Below are 20,885 nucleotides of genomic sequence, written 5' to 3'. Positions count from 1 at the left end.
AAAACCAATGGTGTCGTTCAAAAGTAGAACTTGTCCCGCCAAAGATAAGCCCTGACATGGCCATATTGATGGAAAAATTATGGCTCTGGAAAGAAGGGGAGCGAAAAATGAAAAAAGCTCCAGGGGTGAAGGGGTTTAGAAACATGAATATGGACATATCTATGGAAATAGACATAGATAGATACATACATACAGATATATCTATATATCTATCTATCTATCCCATATCTATCTATCTATCTATCTATTTGTTATCTATCTATCTATTGTGATGCAGTGACCCCTGTAACAGGTAGGGGGTCTCCCCAGTATGCGCACGGAGTCGTGTTGAGGCCGTGAGAATCCATGGCAGTTGTATGCATGGATGTGATAGTGAGACAGTGTCCGGCATTGTGGTTAATGGGAGGTATGTGTCGCAGAGGAGGAGGTCTTCTGCACTGTAAGTCTCCCTTGATATGGGGAGATACTCCCTACAATGCAACCCGGAGTATTTGGTCTTTGGTGCACATGAGCACTAAGATGTTGTTTAGTGAATCTGGGTCCAGGTTGCGGGTAGCTATGAGAGATGGGAGGGTCTGGCTACCCACATACCTCACCACTGGGTGAGGGTGCTCGCTGTACCTCTTTTTCCTATTCGGCAGTGTGGGTGTTTTGAGGACCTGCAATGATGTCAGGATCACGTGACCAGCCCATGTGATCCATACCTCACCTGTGGGTGTGGTTACAAGGTACATAATGTGACCAGGGAGTGGGTCACGTGGTCCCTGTGTATGTTCCTGTTTGGTTCCTGTAGGTCTGAGTGTGTAGACCTGAATAGTACCTGGACAGGCCATCTGTATGATCCCGAGTAACCTGGGTGTTGGGAGGTCCTGGGAGGAGGACTGGATCCCTGAACAGCATGAGGTGAGGACAGGGATCTACAGAGCCAGAAACAGGTCCCGTGTGGTACTGCCAGTGGAAAGCCTGCAGCACGGACAAGCAGGTAATACCAGACTGTGTGTTTGGCTCCAGAGCGAGCCTGAATATTGGACTCGACAAAGAGTGTATGGTCACAGTCCTGATGGAACATAGTCACGCTGTGAACACTGTTACTTTGTTTTGCCGTGCTATGAAGATTGTTGCTTTGTGTTTTCTGCCACTGGGGTTTTTGGAGTAATAAACCCAGTTGAACTTTTGAAGAAAAACGTCTTGCTGTGTGTTATATCGCTGCCAAGCAAGTAAGTGCAATCTTACACTATCTATCTATCTATCTATCTATCTATCTATCTATCTATCTATCTATCTATCTATCTATCTATCTATCTATCTATCTATCTATCTATCTATCTATCCATCCATCCATCCATCCATCCATCCATCCATCCATCCATCCATCCATCTGTGTGTGATGGAGTGTGGGTTGGACAAATGTAAAAGAGGAGGTTGGACAGAAATGACATCACAAATCTTTTTGAAGCTAGACGGGGGAGAGGAGGGAGGGGTTGGGGTGTGTTTTTGGAGTGGGTGTGCCAGGTGCAGAGTTACAGGCGAGTGCAATGCATCATGGAACTTGTAGTATTAGAGCACAGTAAGTCAGGAGAAAGGAAGTTGTCGATTAACCCCATGAGAGCTGGATCCAGCACTGAAGATGTGCTGCTACAGCATGATAAAAGGTAATATTGCTAAAATAAAGACAGTGGATGTTTTCAGTGGCACATAATAGCAAGATTTATGAAAAAAAAAAAAAAAATGTTTATTGTAGTGGACAACTTCTTTAACCCCTTCGCGCCATACTAGTACTGCATTTGTGCCAGCCGCAGTACTAGTACGGCGCACCGATCACCGCGGTCTCACGCTGAGCGCCACGGTGATCGGGTGCGGGTGTCAGCTGTATATGAAAGCTGACACCCCGCAGCAATGCCCACGATCGGCGCTAGCGCCGATCGCGGGCATTTAACCCCTCTGATGCCGCTGTCAGTAGTGACAGTGGCATAGGTGGGGATCGCGCAGGGACGGGGGCTCCTTGCGCTCTCCCACCGGAGCAACGCGATGAGATCGTGCTGCTCCGGTGACCCGGAAGGAGTCCCCGGATCCAAGATGGCCGCGGGACTCCTTCCGGGTCATGAAATGACCTGGTTTGCCGGCGCCTGCTGAGAGTTCCTAATAGCAGGCGCCGGCAAGCCTCTGGAACGTGCCTGCTATGCACACTGTCAGATCAACGATCTGATCTAAAACAGTGATGTCCCACCCTGGGACAATAGTAGAAAGTAAAAAAAAAAAATAGGATGTATGAAAATAAAATAAAAATCCCCAAATAAAGAAAAAAAAAACATTTCCCAATAACTCCATTTATTTATGTAAATAAAAAAAAAAACAATAAAAGTACACATATTTGGTATCGCCGCGTCCGTAACGACCCGCTTTATAAAACTATTCCACTAGTTAACCCCCTTCAGTGAACACCGCAAAAAAAAAAAAAACAAGGCAAAAAACAACACTTTATTATCATACAGGCGAACAAAAAGTGGCATAACACGCAATCAATAAGACGGATATAAATAACCATGGTACCGCTGAAAACGTCATCTTGTCCCGCAAAAAAAAAGCTGCAATACAGCATCATCAGCAGAAAAATAAAAAAGTTATAGCTCTCAGAATAAAGCGATGCAAAAACTATTATTTTTTTTATATAAAATAGTTATTGTGTAAAAGCGCCAAAACATAAAAAAATTACATAAATGAGGTATCGCTGTAATCGTACTGACCTGAAGAATAAAGCTGCTTTATCAATTTTACCACACGTGGAATGGTATAAACGCCCCCCCCTAAAAGAATTTCAGGAATTGCTGGTTTTTGTTCATTCCGCCTCCCAAAAATCGGAATAAAAAGCGATCAAAAATTGTCATGTGCCCAAAAATGGTACGAATAAAAACGTCAACTCGTCCCGCAAAAAACAAGATCTCACATGACTCTGTGGGCCAAAATATGGATAAATTATAGCTCTCAAAATGTGGTGATGCAAAAACTATTTTTTGCAATAAAAAGCGTCTTTTAGTGTGTGATGGCTGCCAACCATAAAAATCCACCAAAAAACGCTATAAAAGTAAATCAAACCCCCCTTCATCACCCCCTTAGTTAGGGAAAAATAATAAAATTTGAAAAAAATGTATGTATTTCCATTTTTCCATTAGGGCTAGGGTTAGGGCTAGAGTTAGGGCTAGGGTTAGGGTTAGGGCTGGGGTTAAGGTTGGGGTTAGGATTTCAGTTAGAATTGGGGAGTTTCCACTGTTTAGGCACATCAGGGGCTCTCCAAACGCGACATGGCGTCCGATCTCAATTCCAGCCAATTCTGCTTTGAAAAACTAAAACAGTGCTCCTTTCCTTCCGAGTTCTCCTGTGCGCCCAAACAGTGGTTCCCCCCAACATATGGGGTATCAGCGTTCTCAGGACAAGTTGGACAACAACTTTTGTGGTCCAATTTGTCCTGTTACCCTTGGGAAAATAAAAACGTGGGGGCTAAAATATCATTTTTGTGGAAAAAAAAATATTTTTATTTTCACGGCTCTGCGTTATAAACTGTAGTGAAACACTTGTTGGTTCAAAGTTCTCACAACACATCTAGATAAGTTCCTTGGGGGGTCTAGTTTCCAATATGGGGTCACTTGTGGGGGGTTTCTACTGTTTAGGTACATCAGGGGCTCTGCAAATGCAACATGATGCCTGCAGACCAATCCATCTAAGTATGCATTTCAAACGGCGCTCCTTCCCTTCCGAGCTCTGCCGTGCGCCCAAACAGTGGTTCCCCCCACATATGGGGTATCAGCGTACTCAAAACAAATTGGACAACAACTTTTGTGGTCCAATTTCTCCTGTTACCTTTGGGAAAATAAAAACGTGGGGGCTAAAATATCATTTTCGTGGAAAAAAAAATATTTTTTATTTTTACGGCTCTGCGTTATAAACTGTAGTGAAACACTTGTTCGTTCAAAGTTCTCACAACACATCTAGATAAGTTCCTTGGGGGGTCTAGTTTCCAATATGGGGTCACTTGTGGGGGGTTTCTACTGTTTAGGTACATCAGGGGCTCTGCGAATGCAACATGACGCCTGCAGACCAATCCATCTAAGTCTGCATTTCAAATGGCGCTCCTTCCCTTCCGAGCTCTGCTGTGCACCCAAACAGTGGTTTCCTTCCATGTATGGGGTATCAGCGTACTCAGGACAAATTGGACAATAACTTTTGTGGTCCAATTTCTCCTGTTACCCTTGGGGAAAAAAATTGCGGGCTGAAACATCATTTTGTGGAAAGAAAAAATGATTTTTTTAATTTTCACAGCGCTACATTCTAAACTTTTGTGAAACAATTGGGGGTTAAAAGTGCTCACCACACATCTAGATAAGTTCCTTAGGGGGTCTTCTTTTCAAAATGGGGTCCATTGTGGGGGGTTTCCACTGTTTAGGCATGTCAGGGGCTCTCCAAACGCGACATAGGTTCCGATCTCAATTCCAGCCAATTTTGCATTGAAAAGTCAAACGGCGCTCCTTCACTTCCGAGCTCTGCCATGTGCTCAAACAGTGGTTTATCCCCATATATGAAGTATATATATCAGCGTACTCAGGACAAATTGCACAACAACTTTTGGGGTCCAATTTATCCTTTTACCCTTGGGAAAATAAAACATTTGGGGCAAAAAGATCATTTTTTGTGAAAATTAATATGAATTTTTTTTTATGGCTCTACATTATAAACTTATGTGAAGCACTTGGCGGTTCAAAGTGCTCACCACACATCTAGATTAGTTCCTTAGAGGGTCTACTTTCCAAAATGGTGTCACTTGTGGGGGTTTCCACTATTTAGGCACGTCAGGGGCTCTCCAATCTAGCCATGGGTTCCGATCTCAATTCCAGCAAATCTTGCATTGAAAAGTCAAATGGCGCTCCTTCCCTTCCGAGCTCTGCCATGTGCCCAATCAATGGTTTACCCCAACATATCGGGTATCGGCGTACTCAGGACAAATTGTACAACGACTTTTGTGGTCCAATTTCTCCTGTTACCCTTGGTAAAATAAAACAAATTGGATCTGAAGTAAAAATTTTGTGAAAAAAAAGTTAAATGTTCAATTTTTTTTAAACATTCCAAAAATTCCTGTGAAGCACCTGAGGGGTTAATAAACTTTTTGAATGTGGTTTTGAGTACCTTGAGGGGTGCAGTTTTTAGAATGGTGTCACTTTTGGGCATTTTCTATAGACCCCTCAAAGTCACTTCAAGTGTGAGGTGGTCCGTAAAAAAAATGGTTTTGCAAATTTTGTTGCAAAAATGAGAAATCGCTGGTCAACTTTTAACCCTTATAACTCCCTAACAAAAAAAATTGTTTCCAAAATTGTGCTGATGTAAAGCAGACATGTGGAAAATGTTGTTTATTAACTATATTATGTGATATAACTCTCTAATTTAAGGGCATAAAAACTAAAAGTTTGAAAATTGCTAAATTTTCATAATTTTCGACAAATTTTTGTTTTTTTTCACAAATAAATGCAAGTCATATCGAAGAAGTTTTACCACTATCATGAAGTACAATATGTCACGAGAAAACAATATCAGAATCACCAGGATCCGTTGAAGCGTTTCAGAGTTATGACCTCATAAAGTGACAGTGGTCAGAATTGTAAAAATTGGCCCTGTCACTTAGGTGAAAACAGGCTTCGGGGTGAAGGGGTTAAGGACTAGTGAGATAATTGCACCTATTTAGGATTTATTTTACTTGCACAGTGACATGGTAAATAAAAAAAGACAGTTAAATATATGTTTAACCTAAAACTTGATTTTAAGTTTAGGTTATTTTCTGACTAACCTCAGACAATCATTTTCAATATTCCTCTCTCTTTGGACATCCATGTGATTAGGGCCATAATCTACAGATAATAATTCAGACTTAAATGCTTCATTATTGGACTGAAAACATGACTCCCTATTGCAATGCAGATTGAATAACAGAAGAAACTTAATTGAAAAGCGCTGTTCGTAGGATATATCTGCATATTAAACGCCGTAATTTTATGCTAAAAAATTTACAGGACAAATTAAACAAGAGGAAAGCCTGAATTGTACTCATTAATGAGCTTTGTGTTGTGAGCAATGTTCGTCTTATACACAGGATAATGGGACATTTTCAAGCAAGATTTTACTTTTTAAATGCTACTGGTTGTGAGCAAGTGAACACTAATTGTCCACTTAACCTAATATCAGTTGGTTTATAGTCAATTAAATGGTAAACTGACTCCACGACTCCATATTACAAAATACAAAAAGATCTTCTTGGCGGGTTTCCGACATTCACAATCCAAGTACGAACTCTGTTCTCCAAACCAGCTATAGGTCTCATGACCTTAATTCATCAGTCTCATGAAACTATAAAGAAATTGGATCAGGAGACTGCTGGCTGGTCTGGACATCGCAGTCTGGGTTCTTATTGTGAGCATTGGATTAGGAAACTGGTTTAAATTTGAATTTTCAGAAAAAATGTTTTAATATTTCATCTGAATGTAAGGCATTTCCGGAACAAATATATGAAAGGATTCAAAGGAAACTTTACATAGAAAGTTGTCAAAAGAATTTGAGAGCTTAATAAATTACTAATTTGGAGGAATTTAATAAGACTGGCAATTCATATACAATCATGGCACCCTTGAAATTGTTCCAGAAAATGAAGCATTTCTTACAGGAAATGACTGCAATTGCACGCTTTGTCATAGACTTGTTTATTTCATTTGTGTGTATTGGAACAACACAAGACAACAGAGGAAAAAAGGGGAATTGGACATAATGTCACACAAAGCTCCAAAAATGGGAGGAACAAAATTGTTGGCACTCTCAACTTAATATTTGGTTGCAAGCCCTTTGGAATAAATAACTGCAATCTGCAATCACTTCTTATAACCAATCAAGTTTCTTACACTTCTGATCTCGAATTTTGGACCATTCTTCTTTTCCAAACTGCTTCAGGTCTCTCTTATATGAAGAGTGTCTTCTCCCAACAGCAATTTCTAAACAGGTGTTCAAAGGGATTTAGAACTTGACTCACTGCTGGCCACTTCAGAAATCTGCAGCACTTTGTTTAATCCATTTCTGGGTGCTTCGTGGAGTATGTTTGGGATGATTAACCTGCTGAAAGACCTATGACCTAGGAAGCAAACCCTGCTTTCTGACACTGGGCACTACATTGTGACTCAAAATCCTTTGGTAATCTTCAGATTTCATAATGCCTTGCTCAAAGTTAAAGCAATTGGTGCCAGAGGCAGCAAAACAACCCCAAAATATCTTTGAACCTCCACCATATTTGAGTGTAGGTACTGTGTTCTTTTCTTTGTAGGCCTCATTCCATTTTTTGTAAACAGTAAACCTTGGTCACATCTGTCCACAAGATACTTCCTCAGAAGGATTTTGGCTTACTCATGCATATTTTGCAAACTCAAGTTCAGCTTTTTTATGTATATGTGTCAGCAGTGGGGTCCAACTGGGCCTCCTGCCAGAGCCTTTTATTTCATTCAAATATTGACTGATAGTTTGTGCTGACACTGATGCACCTTGAGCCTGCAGGATAGCTTGAATTTCTTTGGAACTTGATTGATGCTGCTTACCACCATCCGGACTATCCTGCGTTGCAACCATTCATCAATTTTTCTCTGCCATCTATGTCCAGGGAGATTAGCTACAGTGCCAGGCGTTGTAAACTTCTTAATTATGTAATGCACTGTAAATAAAGGAACATAAATATCTCTGTAGATGAACTTGTAACTTTGAAATTGTTAATATTTTTCAACAATTTTGGTTCTCAAGTCCTCAGACAGTTCTCTTCTCCTCTTTCTGTTCTCCATGCTTAGTGTGACCCACACAGACACACAATGCAAAGATTGAATCAGCTTCTCCCTTTCATTTTCAGGGAAAAATACTTCATTTTCTGGAACAATTTCAAGGGTGCCAACACTTTTGGTCATGACAGTATACCAGTTTTAAACAGAAGTCCAATGGAGTAAGATTCAACAAATTTAATGAGAGGCACACTTTCAAATAAATTTGGAACATCTTAAGGTCTTCATTCCTGACTGAAATATACCACAGATGTATATTTCTGACATAAATTCTAAAAATCTGTTGTGCAATATTTGCTCCACCACCTCCACTTTTTTTTCTTTAGAAAAAAAAATACAGCAGCACAAAATCCAAAATGTCACAAATGTTGGAGCAAAACAGTCACGCGTCAAAATTTTCAACTTTTTGTCAGCAAAAATGAAAAAAAAAATGCTGAAAACCATACTAAATTCATTCTCACCATATAAAATAGAAAAAAATTGACCAAATTGAACAATTTTAACCATTTCAGTCCATTACATGGCAAAACTAAAGGGGTTGTTCGGTCAAAACCAGTATGTCTGCAGGCACTCTGTGTGACTGCAGATTTATGAATCACTCCAGCGCATACACTAAATGGGACACGGCCTAGACTCAATACAATTGCATGGAGCGAGGCCATGTCCAGTGGCCAAGGGTTATGTATAACTCATACATATCTTCAGTTTCTGGATCTGAAACCTGCGAATCCCCGGAGGGCACAGTTCATGCGTTGGGGGATTTATAAGTTTGCAGTCACACAAAGTGACTGCAGACTTATTGGTTTTTACCAGACAACCCCTTTAAGTCATGATCTATTGTAGAAAAATATATTAAAACTAGCTGAAGAGCCTGGCATTGCCTGGGCATAGTAAATATCTGTGGTTAGTTATAGCACCACACTTCTCTTATTTTCCCATCACACCTCTCATTTTCCCCCTCACATCTCATTTTCCCCCTCACTCCTCTTATTTTCCCTCTCACTCCTCTCATTCCCCCCTCACTCCTCTCATTCCCCCCTAAAACTTTTCATTTCGACCTCACATCTGTCATTTTCCTATCAATCCACTATTTTCCCTCACTCCTCTCATTTTGCACTCACACCTTTTCATTTTCACCTCACACCCCTCATTTTCACCTCACACCTCATTTTCCCCTCAGTATATACATGTTTGTCATCTCCCTTATATATAGTATACACCTGTATGTCATCTCCTGTATATAGTATATACCTGTGTGTCATGTCCCCTGAAAATAGTATATACCTGCTGTATGTCATCTCCTCCTGTATATTGTATATACCTATGTCATCTCCTCCTGTATATAGTATATACTTGTATGTCATCTCTTCTGTATATACTATATACCTGTATGTCATCTCCTCCTATATATAGTATATACCTGTATGTCATCTCCTGTATATAGTATATACCTGTATGTCATCTCCCCTGTATATAGTATATACCTGCTGTATGTCATCTCCTCCTATATATACCTATGTGTCATCTCCTCTTTTATATAGTATATACCTGTAAGTCATCTCCTCCTGTATATAGTATATACCTGTGTGTCATCTGCTCCTGTATACAGTATATATGTTTGTCATCTCCTCCTGTATATAGTATGTACCTGTATGTCATCTCCTCCTGTATATAGTATATACCTGTGTGTCATCTGCTCCTGCATATAGTATATATCTGTGTGTCATCTCCTCCTGTATATAGTATATATGTGTGTCATCTCTGCTGTATATAGTATATACCTGTGTGTCATCTCCTCCTGTATATAGTATATATCTGTGTGTCATCTCCCTTGTATATAGTATGTACCTGTATGTCATCTCCTCCTGTATATAGTATGTACCTGTATGTCATCTCCTTCTGTATATAGTATATACCTGTGTGTCATCTCCTGTATATAGTATACCTGTATGTCATCTCCCCTGTATATAGTATATACATGTGTCATCTCCTCCTGTATATAGTATATACCTGTAAGTATATACTTATAGTTATACTTATAGTATATACCTGTGTGTCATCTTCCCTGCATATAGTACATACCTGTGTGTCATCCCCCTGTATATAGTATGTACCTGTATGTCATCTCCCCTGTATATGGTATATACCAGTGTGTCATCTCCTCCTGTACATAGTATATACCTGTGTGTCATCTCCCCTGTATATAGTATATATGTGTGTGTCATCTCCTCCTGTATACAGTATATACCTGTGAGTCATCTCCCCTGTTTATAGTATATATGTGTGTGTCATCTCCTCCTGTATATAGTATATACCTGTGTGTCATCTCCCCTGTATATAGTATATACCTGTGTCATCTCCCCTGTATATAGTATGTACCTGTATGTCATCTCCCCTGTATATAGTACATACCAGTGTGTCATCTCCTCCTTTATATAGTATATACCTGTGTGTCATCTCCCCTGTATATAGTATATACCTGTGTGTCATCTCCCCTGTATATAGTATGTACCTGTATGTCATCTCCCCTGTATATTGTACATACCAGTGTGTCATCTCCTCCTTTATATAGTATATACCTGTGTGTCATCTCCCCTGTATATAGTATATACCTGTGTCATCTCCCCTGTATATAGTATATATGTGTGTCTCATCTCCTCCTGTATATAGTATATACCTGTATGTCATCTCCTATATATGGTATATACCTGTGTGTCATCTCCCCTGTATATAGTATGCACTTGTATGTCATCTCCTCCTGTATATAGTATATATCTGTATGTCATCTCCTCCTGTATATAGTATATACCTGTGTGTCATCTCACCTGTATATAGTATATATCTGTGTGTCATCTCCTCCTGTATATAGTATATACCTGTATGTCATCTCCTTCTGTATATAGTATATACCTGTGTGTCATCTCCCCTGTATGTAGTATGTACTTGTATGTCATCTCCTCCTGTATAGTATATACCTGTGTGTCATCTCCCCTGTATATAGTATGTATAGTATGTACCTGTGTCATCTCTCCTGTACATAGTATATATATGTGTGTTATCTCCTTCTGTATATAGTATATATCTGTGTGTCATCTGCTCCTGTATTAGACTTTGTTCACACGTTATTTGGTCAGTATTTTTACCTCCATATTTGTAAGCTAAATTGGCAGCCTGATAAATCCCCAGCCAACAGGAAGCCCTCCCCCCTGGCAGTATATATTAGCTCACACATACACATAATAGACAGGTCATGTGACTGACAGCTGCCGTATTTCCTATATGGTATAGTTGTTGCTCTTGTAGTTTGTCTGCTTATTAATCAGATTTTTATTTTTGAAGGATAATACCAGACTTGTGTGTATTTTAGGGCGAGTTTCATGTGTCAAGTTGTGTGTGTTGAGTTGCGTGTGGCGACATGCATGTAGCGACTTTTGTGAGATGAGTTTTGTGTGGTGACATGCGTGTAGCAGCTTTTTGTGTGTCGAGTTGCATGTGACAGGTTAGTGTAGCAAGTCGTGTGCAGCAAGTTTTGCGCATGGCGAGTTTTGCGCATGGCGAGTTTTATGTGTGGTGCGTTTTGAGTATGTGCAAGTTTTGTGTGAGGCAACTTTTGCATGTGTTGCAACTTTTGTGCATGTGGCGAGTTTTCCATGCGGTCAGTTTTGCACGTGTAGCGAATTTTGCATGTGGTGAGTTTTGCACGTGGCGAGTTTTGAGCGGCGACTTTTGTGTTTTGACTTTTATGTGGCGAGGTTGGTGTATGTGTGGTGAAATGTGTGCCGAGGGTGATATATGTGTTCAAGCACGTGCGTGTAGTGTGTGGCGCATTTTGTGTGTGTGTTCATTTCCCAGTGTGTGGTGAGTATCCCCCTTGTTCACATCTGGCAGCTGTCAATTTGCCTCCAACACTTTTCCTTTCACTTTTTCCCCATCATGTAGATAGGGGCAAAATTGTTTGGTGAATTGGAACGCGGGGGTTAAAATTTCGCCTCACAACATAGCCTATGACGCTCTCGGGGTCCAGACGTGTGACTGTGCAAAATTTTGTGGCTGTAGCTGCGACAGTGCAGATGCCAATCCCGGACATACACGCACATGCACACACGCACACACGCACACACACACACACACACACACACCTTTATATATTAGATATAATATGCTTAACGCCTATCCGCTGAAGCCAGCTTTCACCTTCTACACCGAGATACATTTTTCAAATCTGATATGTCACTTAATTACTCTGGAATGCCTGAAGATATCTCTGATTCTGAAACTGTATTTTTGAACAAAATATACATTATGTTTGCCATAAATTTGGGTTTATATGGTTTTTGTTTATTCATAAAAATATCAGAAATTTTGCAAAAGTTTAGAAAATTTGCAATTTTTTAAATTGTATGCTCTTAAAACAAATAGTCATATTGCACAATATAAACTCTCCAACATTGAAATTGCAACACCAAGAAGGAAAAGTTGTGGATTTAAGGAAATCATAGGATCGATATTAATGGTATGCAAATGTTGAAAAAAATGGAAACAAAATTGTCAAAATATCCTGATTATTAATTTCATCTCTTTAGGTTTTTGTTTAAGGATTTTTGCACTCTGTACAAATAAGGGTGTAATTATTATTATTATTATTATTATTATTATTATTATAGCGCCATTTATTCCATGGCGCTTTACTTGTGAGGAGGGGTATACATAATAAAAACAAGTACAATAATCTTGAACAATACAAGTCACAACTGGTACAGGAGGAGAGAGGACCCTGCCCGCGAGGGCTCACAATCTACAATGGATGGGTGAGGGTACACTAGGTGAGGATAGAGCCGATCGGTGGTTAATGCAGGCTGTAGGCTTGTTGGAAGAGGTGGGTCTTCTGGTTCTTTTTGAAGGTTTCGATGGTAGGTGAGAGTCTATGTTGTGGTAGAGAGTTCCAGAGTAGGGGTGATGCACAAGAGAAATCTTGTATGCGATTGTGGGAAGAGGAGATAAGAGGGGAGTAGAAAAGGAGATCTTGTGAGGATCGGAGATTGTGTGTAGGAAAGTACTGGGAGACGAGGTCACAGATGTATGTAGGAGACAGGTTGTTGATGGCTTTGTATGCCATGGTTAGGCTTTTGTACTGAAGTCTCTGGGTATTGGGGAGCCAGTGAAGGGATTGACAGAGGAGAGAGGCCGGGGAATAGCGGGGGGACAGGTGGATTAGTCTGGCAGCTGAGTTTAGAATAGATTGAAGGGGTGCGAGAGTGTGAGAGGGGAGGCCACAGAGCAGGAGGTTACAGTAGTCAAGGTGGGAGATGATGAGGGCATGGGTTTTTGAAGATTCTTGGTTTAGGAATGTACGGATCCGTGAAATATTTTTGAGTTGAAGGCAGCAGGAAGTGGAAAGGGCTTGTATATGTGGTTTGAAGGAGAGATCAGTGTCAAGGATTACCCCCAAGACAGCGAGCTTGTGGGACTGGGGAGAATGGGCACCCATTTACTGTAATGGATAGGTTCGTTGGGGGGTCACGTGTGATGGGGAGAAAGGCGATGAATTCTGTTTTGTACATGTTAAGTTTTAGAAATCTAGAGGATAAGAAGGATGAAATAGCGGATAGACATTGTGGGATTCTGGTTAGTAGGGTGGTGATATCTGGTCCAGAGATGTAGATCTGTGTGTCGTCAGCATAGAGATGATACTGAAAACCGAGAGATTCTATGAGCTGTCCCAGGCCAAAAATGTAAATGGAGAAGAGCAGGGGCCCTAGAACTAAACCTTGCGGGACTTCGACAGATAGGGGGCGAGGTGAGGTGGTGTGTGAGTGGGAGACGCTGAATGTCCGGTCAGTTAGGTATGACGAGATCCAGGATAGAGCCAAGTCTGTAATGCCAAGGGATGAGAGGGTCTGCAGCAACAGGGAATGGTCCACTGTGTCAAAGGCAGAGGACAGGTCCAGGAGGAGGAGGATAGAGTAGTGTCACCTGCTCTTGGCAATTAATAGGTCATTGGTGACCTTAGTTAGGGCAGTTTCAGTGGAGTAATGTGTCTGGAAACCTGTTTGTAAGCGGTCGAAGAGGGAGCAGGAAGATAGATGGGAGGACAGTTCAAGATTAATGTGTTTTTCCAGTTGTTTTGAGGCATATGGGAGAAGTGATATAGGGCAATAGCTAGATACAGAGGATTGGTCAAAAGGGCTTTTTGAGGATAAGTGTGATTGAGGCATGTTTAAAGCTTGAGGGGAAAACACCAGTTGTTAGTGATAGGTTGAAGAGATGGGTTAGAGTAGGGATGAAGACTGTGGCAGGTTTGGGATGAAGTGGGAAGGGATCGGGTCAAGTGCACAGGTGGTGAGATGTGATCTTGAGAGTATAGTGGAGAGTCGATCTTCTGTAATGGTGGAGAAGTTGGTTTTGGAGGTGGAGGGCTGGGTAGTTGGGAGGAAGGGCTCTGGGGGTTAATGTCCCTTTTCTTTGAGCTGGACACTACATTCATGTAGTTCCCCGTGGCTGGGTGTTTATTAGCTGGGCCTCAGTTCTTCTCAGCCCTTATTCATATTTTGCATCAATTGATATGGTAAGGTTTTAATACTAGAGGTTAGGACTAGAGATGAGGGGACTTGTTCAGAAACCTTTTGCCAATTTCAAATTCGGCATGAATGTTTCACCAGCATTTTTACTCAAAGTCTTTAAAATTAGGTCACAGATCAGTAAATCATTGCGTTTCCGCTATTAATTTTGTTATCACTTTGGCTAGGATACTGGTGCTTTATGATGGTCGGGGAGGACGTGTTTGAGGGAAGGGGGTGTGGAGAACGGTGCCCTTTTTTCTCCCTTATCTTTATGTGTGCTGATTCCGGCAGCCAATCAGGGTGCAGAAACCATCCACAACGTCATGACACAAGGTATTCAGTGATTGGCTGCTGAAGTTATATGTTCCTGGCCATATAAAAAGTGGACACCTTGCTTTGCTGGCGCCATATTCTCAGTGTCACAGCGTAGAGAAGCCGCTGCTGATACTGCTGCAAGTGAACTTTTCAGTTAGCTAGATAGGATCCTGCTCTGTGTGAAATCGATCTTCAAGCATCTAAATTTATTGTGCAAAAACTGTCTCTTGCATCGAGAAGATCAGGAATGTCATTGATGGGCAATTGCAAAGAAAGCTGCCAGCAGCAGATCTTGATAATTTGCATGCCAAGTGCATTCAGAGTACAAGAATATTCCTTGAATAACCACTAAAAACAAGGGATGAGTGAACCCATGGATGTTCAAGTTCACAGGGTTTGGTCAGACATTTTAATAAGTCCGGTTTGGGACCTGAACTTGACCCATCGAAACAAAACCCCATATAAGTCATGGGGACCCAAACTTCAGTGCTGTAAATTGGCTGCAAAATTGTCTGAGTAAGGGCAGCAAAAGGAAGAAAATGAGGGTAAGAGCAGGATAACTGCCCTCCAAGCAAATATTGATAGGGAAATTACTTAAAAGGGGTTCTGTCACCAGAGCAATCATGCTAAAATAGAAAGTAAATGAATAACATTAGCATTTTAACAGTCCTCTCACAGAGACTGAGGTTTGCTACCGCCAGTCCTGTTGAAAATTTCACCCACAGATCACAGTACCCCTACAGAAGCAGCTAACAAATTTTCATCTACAGTGCATGGGGCACAGTAACTTCACAGCTCCAAAATGTTTGCTAAAGTAGCTACAGTACATTACAAATGCTTTTAAAAAGCTTAGTGTGATCTTGGATCAAGCTGGCGGTCCGCAGCAAGGCTTGCTACTGGTAGTTCAGTTAAAAATTTCACCCACAGAGCATGTTTACACAATTCCCCCACAGAAGCTGATAATACATTTCACCCACAGAGCATGCTTCCACATTTCCCTGAGAAAGCTTACTAAAAAATTTCTCACCCAGACAATGGGGCACAGATCCCCCACAGGCAAAGTGCTTTGCAGCGCTGGGGTCCTGGGTTCCAATCCAACCAAAGACAACATCTGCAATGAGTTTGCCCCAATGGGGACAGTGCAGATAATGTCTATAATGCGCTATTATTGAATTATTAGCATTATATGACTAATTAAAATAAATATTTAAAATAAATAGAGTCAAAGGAGGAGTAATCAAACACCTTTTGTGTGTGTTATTTCTTTCACTGTTTTTTTTTTTTTCTATGCAATGGACTTAAAACACGGAGCCAAGGGTTCAAAATGGAGAAAGAGGTGGACGAGCCTGTATAGGTTGAGGTGTCAGAGGAGGAGTCATCCAGCAAAAAATAAAATTCTTTATCAGACTTTTTTTTAACATTTTTTCATTTTTTATTTTTGTTATGGAACTGACTTAAAACAACCTACATTTTATAAAACAAAACTAGCTATCTTGAACCACGAGGCGTAGGTCCAAGTGGATGAAGAAGTGGACATATCGGTATGAGTGGAAGAGACAAGGGAGGAGTAATCCAACTGTTTTTTGTTTAATTTTTATTCTTTTTTCATATTTTTTTTTTTTTTACTTTTTTTATGTAACTCACTTAAAACCACCTAGAATTTACAAAACTAAAACTATCTATAACCGAGTAGGGTCAAGTGGAGGTTGATTTTGATGACCATTAGCTGATCAGATTGCCATCCCATTGTGAACATGGCTGTTCCCCCTCCCCCTCGGCATTATCCTCACAAACTGTCCCCTGGTTATACCTGGGTATCTGGCCGATGTTACCCTCCAAGCCATGTGTAGACGACAGGCCTGATAGCGGTTTGATTTGGCTCTCCTCCTGTTTTTTTTCCAGCAGGCTTATAAGTGGTATACATGGTACACTAGTCCGACATGGAGGCCCAATCATTGGTGGTGAAGTGGTGTTCTTCTGCAGAGCAACTCAGCCGGGGCGTGCTGCAGCTGAAACTCCACTATTGCCTGTTGCTTCTCACAGTCTCTCCAGCATATGCAAGGTAGTGAGACCTACAGATGAGCAGTAGCGGGGTGGGAACAATGAAAGCCTGCACACACAACAGCAGCTCCAATGTGTGTGGGTAGTTTTTCAGGAAGCTCTGTACCAACAAGTTGAGTACAAATGGAGCGCCTGCTAGGGCCGTGGGGGTACTCTGTACTGGGCCGGTTTCTTAAAGGGACGTGTCATGGCAGCAATGACCCGGTCTGTGGCCCTGGGCATCCAATAAAATATGTAAAAGGGGAAATAAAGTTTATGGGATAAATGTTTGTGATGCCACCTGTGGTATTCGGCAAATGTGGGATGTTAGCCGACGTTGCTTGAAGGGACCGCTGGGGCTGATGGTGATGCAGCAGAGTTGGTACAGCTCTCCACAGGTAGAGCTTTAGTCCCAGGGCACTTAGGTGAAATTGTGTGATGATGGATGTTGTAGTAGCTGTGGTGCAGGGTGGATGGCGCAGTAAATAAGTGAGGACACAGCAGGGTGCAGTTTCCAATGCTTTACTCACAGTTCTTAGTTGCCCCAGCTGGGGTGCTGTGTCCTCCAGGTTTGTGGTCCAGCCAGCTCTCAAGCAATTTGGGTGCACTTTCCAGAACCCTCTTTCTTATGTTCCTTTCTCTGTCCGTCTCTTTACACTGGCTTCGCCTCTCCTGCCCTGTGCCTTCCACACAGTGTCCCAAGCCAGTAGCCTCGGATCTTGTCGGGCGGTGTGCACTAAATCCCCCTGGACCCTATATGGCTGCCTTTTCAGCGAATGTGTGCAGATGTGGCTGTGGCACATACAGATACCACAGCCTCCGGTTAGCTAGCTGAGCCCTTAGTTTCTCCACTAGAATGAGGCCGGTCCCCTTGCCTGCAACCTGGTCCCACCACTTCTGGATACGAGCCCCACGGGTGGATTTCTCACTACCCATGCCTCTAGGACCCTTTTCTTCTCTTCTTTAGCTTCACTTTCCTTCAGCTCCCTCTCTTTGGGAACTCCTTTCTGTCTGTTTCAGTCTGTCTGACAGGAGCTGCAGACCCTCACGTCTGCTCAGCTCCACTCCTCTCACCAACTAACTAACTTTCTGGATCTTTCCTGACTCTTGCTTACTAAGCTCCTCCCCTACTCTACCTACCCCACCCACTCCTCCAACACTCTTTCCTATCTAGCCTGGGATGAGGCCATCCTCCCTTAGGGTATGCCCAGGTGCCCTGACTGAATTGTCTAGTATTGGATGCAGGTCTAGGGCTCTGTGCCGTACCTCCTCCTTACCTGAGAGTGGAATACCACACCTCTGGGTGAGGTGCAGTACTCTGTGGCGACTGGACCCCAGGGACGCCACATACCGCCACGTCCTCGGGCTGGAACAGAGCAAACAGATGTTATAAGAAAATATGCAAAAAAATTTCTGAATTGCAATTCAACAGGTAAAACTTTCTTCCGTTTATGGGAGGTACTTTAAAATTTGAACGTTACAATTTTAATAACAATTCTACCAACTAAGGTATAAAACACTGTCATTAACCTTTAAAGCTTCCAAATAGTTAAAGGTAGTAAGACAAGTGCAACATTTTCAATAAAACATTCTTAAAGTCATTCTCACATCAAGTTCCTTAAAACTTAGTGCAATATGGGGGGATCCGTCTCAAACCCCCAACATAGGCCTTGGGCGTGGCTACAAGGCATAGCTGGTCTCCACTTTGGACCACTTCTTCAGCCATGACAGTTTTTGTTGTGTGGTCAGTAGTGTTGAGCGATACCGTCCGATACTTGAAAGTATCGGTATCGGAAAGTATCGGCCGATACAGGCAAAGTATCGGATCCAATCCGATACCGATACCCGATACCAATACAAGTCAATGGGACTCAAGTATCGGACGGTATTCCTGATGGTTCTCAGGGTCTGAAGGAGAGGAAACTCTCCTTCAGGCCCTGGGATCCATATTAATGTGTAAAAGAAAGAATTAAAATAAAAAATATTGCTATACTCACCTCTCCGACGCAGCCTGCACCTTACCGAGGGAAGCGGCAGCGTTCTTTGTTTAAAATTCGCGCTTTTCTTTCCTTACGTGAAGTCCCGGCTTGTGATTGGTCGCATGCCGCCCATGTGGCGGCGACGCAACCAATCACAGCAAGCCGTGACGTAATTTCAGGTCATTCAGTATTTTAAAATTACGCTCCGGCTTTGTGATTGGTTGCGTCGCAGTCACATGGGCGACGCAACCAATCACAGCAAGCCGTGACGTAATTTCAGGTCCTTAAGGATTTTAAACTTACGTCCCGGCTTTGTGATTGGTTGCGTCGCAGTCACATGGGCGCCGCAACCAATCACAAGCCGTGACGTCATGGGAGGCTGGACACGCGCGCATTTTAAAATGGGCGCGTGTCCAGCCTCCCATGACGTCCCGGCTTGTGATTGGTTGCGGCGCGGTCAACCAATCACAAGCCGGGAGGCTGGACACGCGCGCATTTTAAAATTTTTAAAATGCGCGCGTGTCCAGCCTCCCGGCTTGTGATTGGTTGACCGCGCCGCAACCAATCACAAGCCGGGACGTCACGGGAGGCTGGACACGCGCCCATTTTAAAATGCGCGCGTGTCCAGCCTCCCGGCTTGTGATTGGTTGACCGCGCCGCAACCAATCACAAGCCGGGACGTCACGGGAGGCTGGACACGCGCCCATTTTAAAATGCGCGCGTGTCCAGCCTCCCGTGACGTCACGGCTTGTGATTGGTTGCGGCGCCCATGTGACTGCGACGCAACCAATCACAAAGCCGGGACGTAAGTTTAAAATCCTTAAGGACCTGAAATTATGTCACGGCTTGCTGTGATTGGTTGCGTCGCCCATGTGACTGCGACGCAACCAATCACAAAGCCGGAGCGTAATTTTAAAATACTGAATGACCTGAAATTACGTCACGGCTTGCTGTGATTGGTTGCGTCGCCGCCACATGGGCGGCATGCGACCAATCACAAGCCGGGACTTCACGTAAGGAAAGAAAAGCGCGAATTTTAAACAAAGAACGCTGCCGCTTCCCTCGGTAAGGTGCAGGCTGCGTCGGAGAGGTGAGTATAGCAATATTTTTTATTTTAATTCTCTCTTTTACACATTTTTACATTAATGTTGTTTCGATACCGATACCCGATACCACAAAAGTATCGGATCTCAGTATCGGAATTCCGATACCCGCAAGTATCGGCCGATACCCGATACTTGCAGTATCGGAATGCTCAACACTAGTGGTCAGTTATTAAAGTGTAGAGTGCCCTACTCGCACTCTTAAAGGGATCATGTAAAACCAAGAAGGAGCACAATAAGATGTGCAAACTATATACAATAAAGTTCAGATCACGCACTGTCGATGATCCTGCTGTCCTATAAACTTTAACATGAACACAACCTTCACAGGTTAACTTAACTCTTTACGGTCTCATATGGCTATTTTCCTTTAAGGCTTTTGCTTCCAGGGTAGTACCTGGGGATGGCCACTTCCTGGCCAGGAAAGTTCTTGATGCATAAGCATACCTGCTAATATCAGTTGCTCAGGTCCTGTCACCAGGGTTTGGGTAGCTTTCTCATGCATTTTAGGTTTGGCTGTAACTGCAGGGGCTGGTGCAGCGCTAGGTGTTGCTGCAGGGGTTGGTCTGTCTTTGGTCACTTTTGGTACTGCTGGTTTGTCAGGACTGGCAGCCTCTGGACCAGGAGCTGTGGGTTTGCACTTCCTTACATTCAGGGCGTAACAGCCCTTTTCACCCCAATGACAGGTGTAAGTCACGCTGTCCCCTGGGTACAGATCTTGTTCAGGGTGTCCCTCCAGGAGATGCAACTCTACGTCCCGCTGGGTGACGAATACCTCTGACAACAGTCCAGGCTCTTTTAGAAAGCCCCAACCCTTTTTAAGCTGAAAGGCCACCACCGTGCCCTGCCTCCATGGACCTGGTCTGCTTGTTTGACCTTGCAGGCCTGAGCTTTAGCCCTCAGGTTATGCTCTTCTATAGCCCTACGCCGGACATCGTGCTCTTCATCCTCTTTCTTCCATTTGAGCGCTAGGCACTGACCATATTCCTCCAAGCTGGGGACTTCTATGTGGGACCCCTCTGGTTCAGCCTCCTCAGGGAA

Source organism: Ranitomeya variabilis, chromosome 1 (genome assembly GCF_051348905.1).
Source record: "Ranitomeya variabilis isolate aRanVar5 chromosome 1, aRanVar5.hap1, whole genome shotgun sequence".
Classification (NCBI taxonomy): domain Eukaryota; kingdom Metazoa; phylum Chordata; class Amphibia; order Anura; family Dendrobatidae; genus Ranitomeya; species Ranitomeya variabilis.
Note: the sequence above shows the minus strand (reverse complement) of the source record.